Here is a 12,366-nt window from a genome sequence, read left to right as displayed (position 1 = left end):
AAACTTTCTAATAAAAAATATGTATTAAATTTAAAGATAAATAAATAAAGGACTTGTACACAGAACACAATACAACACTGCCAAAAGGAATCAAACAAGTCCTAAGTAAATGGAGACTATGCCATATTCATTTTTTCAAAAAGAGGACAATAAAGGGATACCAAATTCACAGAGTCGTTACATGGTGTAACTGAAGTAATGGCAGCCAGGAGCTTCCAACATGTGACGGGCAGCTTGGTCGGCGGCTGGGTGAGGGCGCGGTTGTCGTTCCCGGCGCTCAGCCCATGGTCCAGAATCGTTCTCGGGGGTCATCTTGACCCAGGACTTCCTCTCCACGTCGTCGCTGCACACCCCGACGTGCCCCTCCTTTCTGTCCCCACCTCCACCTCCCAGGAACGTCTCCCGCCGTGACGCTCTCGCTGCCCAGGGCGCAGTAATGCCAGGCGAGTCGCTCGGGGTGGTCGCGCAGATGCCGCTGCGCCTCTGCCCGCCGCAGGCTCCTCCGGTCCGCGGAGACCACCAGGATGGGGTTCGCTGTGGCGGCGTCCAGGACCACGTCCGCTGCAGGGGCTGGAGGGTGGCCCGTGGGCTCAGCCCGTCTGCCTGGACTTCAGAGCCTCCAAGGCCTGAATCCAGAGCCTGGGGTCCCCAGCCTGCCCTGAAAGTGACCCTCCCTGCAACCCCCAGAGAGAAAGCCGGGGGGCCAGTGTACGTGAGGAAGGGGTGGCGGTGAGATGACACGCAGGCCTTCCTGACCTGGCGCAGGCTCAGGTGGCACCTCAGAGCCCTTCTTCCACTCTCCTGCTTCCCATCCCCCAGCCGGCTCTGGCCACCTGTGCTTTTAGCCACAGCTCTGCCACACCTGGCTGGGTGGCTTTTCCTTTGAACACTGCGTGCTCTTTCCATAGATCCAAATCAGGTGACACCTATGTACCTCTAGCCTGTTCCTCATCTGAAACTGGGGCTAAGAGCGTTCTCTGGGGTTGACTGTGCTAATACAGGGAACACACTAGAGAAGGGCACACCCAAGGATGTGCTGGAGGCTGCAGTACTGCCGTGCCTACTCTGTACTCGGGACCAGGGGCGGGTTTTGTGCTCCCACTGCCCTCTCCACCCTTCTCTACCCTCTTCCTGTCTCCAGGAATAGGACTTCCTGGTCGGCTCCCTTGCCTCTGCTTTCCTGTTGGGTTTGTCAGAAGATTGGAACAGGAAAGAGAGAGGGACAGAGTCCTTCTCCCTGCTTCCTCACTGCCAGCCACTACCCAAGGCAAGTCTGCTGCCCGCAGGCCTCCCCTGGGACCAGGGACCCCTTGGCTCCCGAATGGCCCTGCCCCTCCCCTTCAGCCTTGACCTCATTCAGTCTTCACCCCAACCCCTGTGAATCAGGAATTATGTGCACCACCTAAGAATGAGGATTCTAAAGCGCAGAGGCCTTAGGTAACTCGAGGACTTAGTGGGGGGCCATGGGAAAGCCAAGTTCTTGGCACACTGCCTTCTCCTGCGTCATGGTCACCTCGCTCTCCCTGCATTCCAGTTCTGTCACCCTCTCCTTTCCCTGGCTCCACCCACAGAGGAGAGCCCTTCTCTCTGACTCTCTGGGCTCTCAGCTGGAAGGCGCAGGGTGCAATGGTTTCTTTCCCCAGGATCTCAGGTGTTGGAGGAGAAAAAGGGGGGAAGGTCCCTTGGTCTTTAGGCTGTGCTTCCCTCACCAGCTTGGAAGAGGGCCTATTCCTCTCTGAAAAGGAGGCGAGACGAAGAACAGGCTGTTATTTCTGCTCATCCCCCACCTCTCCCGCTCCCTCTTTCTTTTCTCTCTCCCTTCAGTGTGTCTCCGAATGCCTCGCCTCTGCAGAGCGCTGACAGATCAGACACAGCTGGGTGCCTGTGTGTGCGCTAGGCACGGCTACAGCCAAAGACACTGGGAAACTGTATCTGGAAGTCCCTCTTGGGTCTCGAAAAGCAGGCGTCGCTCCTCCCACAGAAAAGAGCTTCTGCGCTGGATGTGATTATTCCTCTTGGGAGCCCCGACCATGAAGGAAAGTGTCAGGGCTCAGCACCCCTGCAAAGTCAGCACCACTCAACATCGTAGTGCGGGGACTTCTTCCCTCCTGCATTGGGAGAAAGGCAGAGCTGTCACCTGGACCACGTGCGCCGACTCCCTGCCTTTCTCTTCCCCTCGCCCCCCTCCAGCCTCTCCTTAGGCCCAGCCCACCCCGACCTCCTGCCTCTGCAGGTCCAACTCCATCCTCTCTCCTCCCCGACAGCAGGCCTGCGAGCACCTCTCACGAGCTGATGTTGTCACAGGCACCGAGTAGGGCACAGTGTGTGCCCCATACCTGGGTGCAGGTGTTGCTTGTACACAGTAGGTATACTAGAATCCATCTTTCTCAATTTATATTGTTTCCCGCCTATTTTGGAAAAGAATTTGAAAAGCTCAACGAGGCCATTTCAGACACTGACTTTTAAAGGCAGGTGCAACAAATCTGTAACCACCGCACCACTCTTCTCCTCTTTATGAGAAACACGGTATCTCATCCTCCATCTCTGCTTTCCTCATTCTTTTTAATGTTTCCTTATTTTAAATTCTCTGCAGCCTACAGACATGTAAAGCAGCTGGCCAGGCTGCTGGCACAAGGAGGCCAGCTCACCTATGGGGCTCCATCCTCCTCAGCCCCTTTATTTGAAGTGCACCCCTGGATATTCCTCGGCATCTCTCAGGGCTAGAGAGCCTGTGGGCCTCTTGTGGAGAGAGATGGATGGTACTTTTTCTTCCTTTTAAAGAAAAAAAGGCTCTGCCTGTCCTTCCTGCAATCAGCCATCCTAACTTTCTTCCCCCAGAAAGGGCTCCAGGGCCCTTCTCAGCCCTGGCTTAAGAGAAAGGGGCTGCAAAGTGATGGAGAGGAGAGTCCTGACTCAGGAGATGCCGGCGCCACTCACGAGTCATGTACTGGACCTTCCTCCACTCTGCAAGGAATAAAGGGAGAGGAGTCATGAAGGCGCTTAAAGCACGCACGCCGAGAGGGGCGCGCAGGTCTCGCGGAATCGGAACTTACTGAGTCCATGCTCGAGCTTCTCTGGAAAAGAGGGAAAAAAATCAGCACGTGTTGGGTGGGGTCCCTTGGAAAATAAACCTTAAAACCGGAAGCTAATGCTTACATGCTGCAGCATTTCTGTTTGGAGTGATGGAAGGGTTTGGGTACTGGATGGTGGTGCGGGTAGCATGACATTGCGAAAGTGCTTCCACCCCTGAACTGGGGTTATGAACGTGGTGCAAAGGGGAAATGTTAGGCTGTACAGAAGGTGTCAGAATAAAGAAAAAAAGGAATCTGAGAGGAAGCCAGCTGGATGAACTTCGGGGATATTTTTTATCACTAGACGTGATAAATCTTAGAGGATCAGCTTTCTCTGGAAAAGGGGTATTTTCCTCTCCCAATCACTGACTGATGTAGCTGATGTTCCTTGCAGCAGATGTGCTGGAGAAAACTACTGTTCATTATCCTCACCTTTAGCACCCACGACAGTTTCCTGTCTACCTCGTGTGCGGCTGTCATGTTACATTGGGTAAATAAATTTTTTAACAGTCCTCACTGTTCAACTGAGTTTTTCCTCGACTCTGATGAGCCCCCACGGTCTACTCCCGACATTTAGTCTCATTGCAACATTTTCACAAAAGCTTCTTTGTATTAGTTTTTTCTGCTGCCATGGCCAGTGACCACACATTTAGCCCTTTAAACCATGCAGAAGGACCATTTCACTGTTTTGTGGGCCTGAAGTGTGACACTGGTCTCGCTGGACTAAGCCGGGTGACATGGGCCCAGGGGCAGGCCCTGTTTCCTTGCTCGTTGGGGCTGTTGGCAGAATTCAGCTCCTGGGGCTGCAGGACGGAGCCTGCCTCGTCCTTGGTGGGATGTGAGGACTGCTCGCTGCTTCTCGGCGCTTCCCGCCTTCCCCAGCGCGGCCCTTGCTCCACCTTCAGAGCCCACGGTGGCAGGTCGAGTCCCTCTCGGGCCCTGATTCTCCACCAGCTTTTCCATCTTCCTCTTTTCATTTCTAAGCATATATGTGATTAGATTGGCACACCTGGGTAATCCAGGATCCTCTTCCTGTTTCAGGACCCATAACCTTCATTCCATCTGTCAGGCCCTTTTGTCATGACAGTAGCAGGTTGTAGAGGTTCCAGCGTGGACATGTGGGATGGGGGTGGGGTGGGTGTTCATCAAGTGTCATAAGACACGGTTACCTCTCTGACCCGGAAGGAGGGGCCTCCACCCTGTATGGCTGCTACGGACACCAAGCGCCCCCATAGCTGGAGGGTTCCCCTGAATCTCAGTGAGGGCGACTCTTAGAAATTTTTTCTGGGCAGGGGGATGTGGCTCAACTGATAGAGTGTCCGCCTACCATATGGGAGGTCCAGGGTTCAAACCCAGGGCCTCCTGGCCCCTGTTGTGAGCTGGCTCACATACGGTACTGATGCACGTACAAGGAGTGCCCTGCCATGCAGGGGTGTCCCCTGCATAGAGGAGCCCCACGTGCAATAAGTGTGCCCTGCAGGGGAAGCAGCCCCATGCAACAAAAAAATTGCAGCCAGCCCAGGAGTGGCACTGCACACGTGGAGAGCTGATGCAGTAAGATGATGCAACAAAGAGAGACACAGATTTCCAGTGCTGCTGAGAGAGCAAGTAGACACAGAACACACAGTGAATGGACACAGAGAACAGACGACTGGGGGTGGGAGGTCCAGGTGGAAAGAAATAAAATCTTTAAAAATAAAAAATTTCTCCGTAGCCCTTCATTAACTTCTTAGATCCAAGGACACATGTCAATGCACGTCTCCAAAAAAGAGCCTTCTCACGACTGAATGGCATGTGCTAAAATTTCTACGTAGCAGCGTCTCTGACTTTGGTCCTCCCAAAAACTGACCTCAAGCCAAGGACTTGGGAGCAGGTAGTCTATTTGGGTGCTGATTCCAGGAAGTGAGGGAAAAAAAGACCAAAAGCTGATTAAGATAAAACGAGCACCAAGTGGGTTATCAGTGCAGGCAGCCGGGCCAGTCCCACCGAGGGCTCTCTAAGACACAACATGGAATTGTGGGAGAAGCCTGGGACTGCTAAGATAGCAGAGCGGGAAGCCTGCAGCATTATCCACAGCTCCCCTCTCCCATCAGCTGAAGGGGTGCACTTCCAGGGTGGACCGGCAAAGAAGCAAGCCTCGGTGGTTCTGGAGAAAGCTCTCAGGCAGAGGAGAAGAGGCAGGCACCCCAGGTCTGGGGTTCCCACCCTGATGGAAATGACTTTCTCAGCTGCAGGTGGCCTGAGGTGGTTCAAGGGTACCTGGCATAGAGCATCAGCAGCGTCTGTTCATGGGGCTCCACCTCTGGGAATGTGACAGAGGCCTCTTCAGTCCCCTCTGCCCTCCCCACCCCCTCCACCTAGCAGTGGTGACTTTTTCTCACCCAGGACTGTGTTCACACCACAGGCCCCTACCCCGCCACAAGGGTTGGGTATGGGACTGAATCCAGCTTCAGGGATTTTCACTGAACTTTTTGAGAGGTGTCACCTGAGTGCACGGAAGCTGAGAGAAGGCTCCTTCCACCCACAGTGTGGCCCAGAGAGGCACAGGAAGGCAGTCTCAGATGTGCAGAGAGAGGCAAGGGTTTGAGAGGGAGAGGGCGTTTGGGTCACTTTCCCAGCTTTGGTTCCAGTGCCTTTAGGGGTCCAGTTTCTGTGCCATGTGTTCTGTGAAATTTGTTCTCATGAGAGAGGGTACATGCCCCTGTTAGGCTTGCTGCGGCCCTGCCCCTTAGCAGCTTAGAAGGACCATTCTCCTGTGCTTGTTGATTCCATGAGTTGGGAATTGGGACAGGGAGGCCCGAACGGCCACTCTGCTGCTCCATGTCTGTAGCCTTGGCTGGGAAGACCCGTGGCTCGAGGAGACAGAGAGGGAAGAGGCACAGTCAGCCTGCCTCCGGTGATGGCAGCTTATTGCAAGGAAACCAGTGTCCAGTGGCCACTCTGGTTCTTCCAGGACTGTCAGGTACCCTGGGGCCATGAAGAGCCATGCAGAGGTGACCCTCCTCTGCATGTATTCTTACCAAGAGCAAGACTCTGGCTGGGTCAGTGGCCTCTGTCCAGCGTGGCTCATCCCTGCTGGGCCTGGTTCCTCCTGGGCCACCTGGTGGGCAGTGGGCCTCCTGCTCAGAGCACACAAGCTCACCTGGCCTGGACCCAGGGAGCTGGCCAGGGGCTCACACCTGGCTACATGAGCTGCTTCTGGCACAAGCTGCTCCAGAACCCAGACCTTATTTCTTCAGGCTGGATTTGGGGCCAGCTAGGCTCTTAGACCCTCACAGCCTCTTCTCCAGTCCCTGCCAAGAGCAACCCAGCTCCAGGCGGGAGGACCCAGATGGCCCAGCCCTTAGGACATTGCTCTCAGTGGCTACTCAGCTCAGAACCAACTTTTATCATAAACCAGGTGCCTGGGGGATGGATAAGGTTCCTGCATGAGAAGAGATGGCTCAGGCATGAGCCAGGACCTTCTTTAGCTCATCAAAATCTCCCTTTGGAGAGCACAGAAAACGCGCCTTGGTAGCTAACTCTGGGTGGTCCATTTAAACACCTCCCCCTGCCCAAGAGATCCTGAGTTTCTTTGTGTGATCCTGCTGCCATCTGGGTCTTGCTCTTGGGGAAGTTCCTCACACTGAGCTTGCCTTTCCGGGCATGCATCAAAGGGTAGACAGCTGTGTGCAGAGCAGAGGGGGAGGCCCTCTGTGGGAAAGAGAAATCAAAAAATGCCTGCCCTGAGGAGCACATAATTAAGCTACTGGGAAGAAAGGACTGGGAGCCAGATAATAAGAATCCAGGGCAGAAGCAAACCCTTGGGATTCAGTGCAGGTGGAGAATGCTCCAGGCTGGGAGCATCCAGGAGGATCTTGGAGAAGGTGGACGTGAATCCTGGCAAGGATTTCAAGAGGCGGAGTGGAGGGAGCAATTCAGGGAAAGAGAGTGGCTTGAGAAGCCGAGTCCTGGCCTCAGAGTGCAGTAGGGGGCATCAGGCAACTGCAGAGCCATTGGAGCATTTAACTGCAAAGTTTTAAATGGACTCAGAAGAGAACCACTTGGTACCTGATGACAACGTTTAGATCTGTGCCTCAGGAAGGTAATTCTTGAGGACCTCTACACAATGGTGGCGTGAGGTCTGCGGGCTGTGCGTGGGGTGTGGGGAGCTTAACCAGTCAGAACATCTACCCCCACTTCCCACCTATAATGCAGCCCCTGAGGGAAAGGGGGGGTTGCCTCTTCATTGGCAAAAACATCTCTCACTAAACAGCTTCTGAATGAATGGCAAGGTAAGGAATGCATGAAAGCTGCAGCTGCTGCTCCCATTGGTCTCCAGCCACTCCCTCTCCAGCCTTTCCAGTAGGGCTACGGGCCCCACACCCAAGCCTCAGCAACGGAGCAAGAGTCCTCTGGCTTTGGAAAGTGGGTTGCTTATGTCCCTGCTGTCACCCACTGTCTCATTTGCAGCTTGTAAAACAATACCATACAGTGGGTTGGCTTAAATGATCCATGGCTTGGAGGCTAGACGTCCAAAATCGAAGCTTTGTTTTTGGTGACCGTGGTGAGGGGTGGGTCCTTGGCCTCCGCCACATGCAATGCACCTGGCAGTGTCCTCTCTTCCACCTTCCCTCCACTTCCAGGCTTTCTGCTCCACTTGGCTTTCTCCCTGTGGCATCTCTGCAAGGTCCCCCGATAATTGGTTAAAGACCCCTGCTGATTCAGTCGCCACACTTTAACTAAAAATGACTTCTGCCAAAGGTCCTACTTAGAACGGGCTCACATCCACAGGAAACGCAGGAGTGTCTGAATGTTTGCCCAGGGTACACAATCCTTCCAACCTGTTATAGATTAGCGATATTGACCAGACTCAGACTTTGAATAAAGTTCCAGTTAAGAGCATTATTAGCAGCGTGGCGACTGTCTCATCCCACGCAGAGGAGAGAGCAGCCCCGAGTCTCAGGGAAGAGGGGTTTTATAGCCTTTTAGGAGAAAGAGGGGGTTTATGAGCAAGCAAGCAGGCACAGAAGCGGAACACTGCGGTTAGCTGAAGATAGTATATCTATTTTTTTTCTAAAAGCCCCATGTTATTTACTGGCACTTTTCTTGTGGGCAGTCCTGAGTTATTTACTGGCTCTCTCCTTGGAGGCTGCCTTAAGTCATTTATCTCTCTGAAGGCACCTGCAATTCCCACCTCCCAATGTAGTTCTATTTGTATTGTCCCAATGTGGCCTTACCCTTACACAGGTGGCAAGGAGGCCAGTGGTGGAGCTGAAGGAGCGCTGCCCACAGCCACAAGTCCCACCCAGAGGCCAGACTGCACCGCTGTGCCCCCCAGCACCCCCTCCTCTCAGACCCTGCATCTCAGGTCCATTTCAGTCCATGACTTTCCTGGTAACTGGGGGCCCCTGCCCTGCCCTAGGCCCCTGCTCCCATCTCTGTGCATGGAATGAGCCCTTGGCTAGGAAGTCTCCATGTGAATGCAAAGACCAAACTGCCAAGTCCAGTCTGCAGATGCTGGACAGCGCTTCATCCCCCAGGACTCTCCAGATGTAGCACCCACGGGCAAGCAGGAGCAGGGCCCGGGCAGTGGCAGAGGGCTCAGCTAAAGCCCAGGAGTCCCACCTGCTCTCCTCAAGCTGCCTTTACAGGACGGGTTTCATTGTGGCAGTTCCGGCTCTCAGAGCTCCTGCTCCGGGCTGCCCAGTCATGTGGTTTCGACTGACCTCTAGCTCTATCTCCAGATTGCAGACCCTTGCAGGGGGATATCAGAGCTGCTATCTTTCTTTGCACCCCCTTCGCATCTGCTCCTGCTCTTCTCCAGCCTGCTCCCAGCATGATGACCCTGTCAGCAGCCCTTGCAGGCTGGCCTCTGCTGGGGATCTGCCACAGGGAGGTAATGGTGGGAGATCAACGTGGTGACGTCAGGGAGGCCAGGGCGGCAGTAGCAGTGTCTGCCCTTCTTCCCTAGTGTGCCAGCTCCTGTGGGACCCTCTGCTGTGCTACGAGGCCCATACAGTTTGAAAATGCCCAGCTCCACCAGGCCTGCTGCCAATAGTTCCTGCTGTATGCCACCATTCCTTACTGGCTTCCTTAAGCACTCCCATGACTTTTTGCAAGTGGTCCTGAAAGGCCAGGACTCAGGAATAATTTTGGGAAGGAAAAAGGATTTATTTACAACCAGGATCAGAGCTTCTCATTCCAAAATCCAAGTCCTGAACAAGATTTTGAGCTCCTTTTATATAGAGAAAGTGCCAAATGGTTCTCTGTTTCAGTGCTCAATAGGCTTGAATTAGCATATATTTTCCACATCCTAGTTAAGCTTTTAGCATGGACTTCATACATTCTAGGTGAGATTTTAGCATATTTGGTTTGCATTTGCCCTGAATATTTATATAAGTCTGTAGAGTTTGCATTGCTAAACTGTTTCTCCAGGACTGGAGTTGTTGTCATGGTTCCCAAGGGCAGGGCTGCAGTTCTCACTGTCCCAAACCGCTCAGTCAGGTTATCTGTGATGAAACAAACAGTCCCCCCATCCATAGCCTACATCAGTCCCTCCATGAAATGCTCTTCAGCCCATTGGACTGGGCCTGTTTCCTGCCAGGACTGTGGTGGAAACGGTGCTTAGCTCACTCATTTGTTCATCTCTTCAAATGTCAATGCCTCCACGAAGCCTTCCTTGATTCTTCTCTCCAGAAGTAATCTCTCCCTTCTATGAAGGATCTGAAAGGTTTGTAAGGCCGGACAGAGAACCCAAAACTCCACCAACTCAGTCCCCTGCAGATCCCTGTAGGGCCAAAGAAAGAAAAATTGTTTAGCATGTGTATTCTACATTGTGTTCATTTTGGTCTTGTTTTAATAGAGTTGCTTTTGGCCAGCTTGTTCTCCACACCCAGGACCCCGGCTGCATCACCAGCTCTTTCCCAAGCACATGAGGTGTTGCCAACAGGCCAGCTGAGCTCAAAGGCCTCCCAAGGCCAGGGGCTGTGAGTGCCACTGGGATTGTGCTGTGGTCAGCAGGCCAGCCCGGGTCTGTCTGGGGGGATGTCAGACTTGGCTGCTTTCCCTGAAGTCATCTCTATCTTAGGCTGTAAGCACAGGGCGAAGGGAGTTCAGCTCGGGGTTCAGCCCTGCCCAGGTGAGAGCGGGATGTCTTGGTCAGGTACAGTCTGCAGGGGAGCTCTGCCAAGGGCAGCCCAGCACTCTCCTTCCCCTTGGACTTGAGTTCTTGGTGCAGGTGACAGTGGACCCCCACCCTGACCAGCATCTGCATCCTAAGGTGATTCAAAAGCTGAGCTGAGGGGAGGGGTGGAGCACGTGGGTGTTGGCAAATGGGCCCTGGGGAGTCCACCAGGTGAGCGTGGGTGGAGAGAGGATGGTGTCAGCGGGCCAGAGGGCAACCTGGGGCCAAGGGCACTGCCCCACGCACAGAGACACAGGCCTCTGCTTACCAACAAACCCAGCTCCTTTTATCTCCCCAAACCCATGTGGAGCGAGTCTAATCAAATAACCAGAAAAGGGGGGAGCTCGGAGGTGGCCTAGAGAAGTTGACTGAAGGGTCGTCAAAGATGAAACTGATGCCCACCTCGCCCAAGGGACAACCTCCAGATCCCACCCTTTGGTCCTAGATGTGATATGAGACTCTGAGCCACCCGCCTGCACCTGTACAGTCTGCACAGGGATTCCAACAGTTTTCCTTTTCCTATGAGGCAGCAGATTTTAACAAATCAGAAGAGAACTTCAGATCTATTTCCGAAGGTGGGGTAGGGCCAAGGCAGTGAGCCTGGAGGGACTGGGGGCATTTCCACACTGAAACTAGACTGTTCTCAAACGCTTTGCTGAGCCCTTCACTGCGACTTGCACATCTGCAGGCTCCTGCTCCAGGATGCGCAACTTTGTAAGTTGGTGGTGGAGCAGTCCTCTTGCGTATTTGCTTGGGTGCTGACAACACACACAGAAAAAGGCTGGGTGCTATTAGCCCCTGCTTCTCAACAGGCTGATGCTTGCCAGAGTTTGTTAGCTTGAGAGAAACTGTCGCTTCCTTTGGAAGGGAAACCCAGAGCCACAGGGACAGGGAGAAGCTGGCCCCGGCTTCCCAGGGATGAATGCTTAAAATAACCAGTTGAATTTGGGGGTGTTTTGGTTTCCTAGGCTGCTCAAAGCAAATACCATGAAATGGGTTGTTTCAGACCATGGGAATTTATTCGCTTCCAGTTTTGAGCCTGGGAAAATGCCCAAGGCATCATCAGGGCGATGCTTTTCCCAATGGCCGGTTTCCTGAGGCCAGCCAGTGGCCACCCTGGCTCCTCTGCCACCAGGCGAGCCCACGGCAACCTCTACTGGTCCCTTCCTTCTCCTCCGCGCCTCGCTGATTCCAGCTTCCAGCTTGTGTGACTTTTTCTCTTTGTCTGAACTTCATTCTCTTATAAAGGTCTCCAGTAATAGGACTAAGACCCACCCTAAATGAGGGGGGACACACTCACATGAAGTAGCTTCTTCAAAAGGTCCTTCTTACAATGCCTTCACACCCATTGGAATGGATTAAGTTTAGAAATGTGTTTCTCTGGGGTACCTACAGCTCCCAACCACCCACTAGGTTTTCTGGTTTTTAAAGTAACTAGTGGGTTTTGTTTGTTTGTTTAATGAGGAAAATAGAGAAAAGCACTGGGACAGTTTTGGTCAAATGGGTGGCCATCCTGGCAGCAGGACTGCCTACTGTTCCAAGATCTTACTGCAGATGCTTGGGCATCTCCTGCCTTCCCCACAGCTCACCTTTGCCTGTGTCGGGCTCTCCGAGGCCCCACTGCCCCCACCTGCCTCTGTCCCCTTCTGTCCCCTCAGGCACCTGCAGCAGCAGCTCTGTTCACGGCAGGGAAGGGTGAGGGCCATCTCCCACTTCCCTCTGCCCTTGCCTTGCTGGGAAAGCAGCATACCTTATGTATCCATTCCACAAATGCATATTCTGAGTCCTCCACCAATGAAAAGGCAGTGGATTTTACCTGGCAACACACCTACCTTCTTTTTAGGTGCTGGGGATTCAGCAGAGGACAAAGCAGACACACATCCCTGCCCTCATGGAGTTTACACTCTAGAGCAGGGAGATGGATAATAAACAGGGAAAAATTAAAGGTGGTTATAACGTAAGTGCAATGGCCAAAAATAAAGCAGAGGCCCCACCCGTGTGGGGGGCGGTGGCTGGCTTCTGAGGGAGAGGCTTGCTTTGTGGAAAACCCCCTGTAAAGGACTTCTCTTCCCAGGGGATCCTTTTTCTGGCTTAGCAAAGGAAAAAGCAAAAGAAACCCAGGCACAAAAG

At 53.4% G+C, this 12,366-nt stretch overlaps 1 pseudogene; it reads left to right on the top strand.

The window, feature by feature from the left end:
* Window positions 1–436: 436 nt before the first annotated feature.
* Window positions 437–12,366, top strand: part of LOC101425396 (butyrophilin subfamily 2 member A2-like) — a 33,164-nt pseudogene continuing 21,234 nt past the window's right edge.

Source organism: Dasypus novemcinctus, chromosome 22 (assembly GCF_030445035.2).
Source record: "Dasypus novemcinctus isolate mDasNov1 chromosome 22, mDasNov1.1.hap2, whole genome shotgun sequence".
Lineage (NCBI taxonomy): Eukaryota > Metazoa > Chordata > Mammalia > Cingulata > Dasypodidae > Dasypus > Dasypus novemcinctus.
The sequence above is the reverse complement of the archived record's forward strand: the minus strand, read 5'-3'. Positions and strand labels throughout refer to the sequence as shown.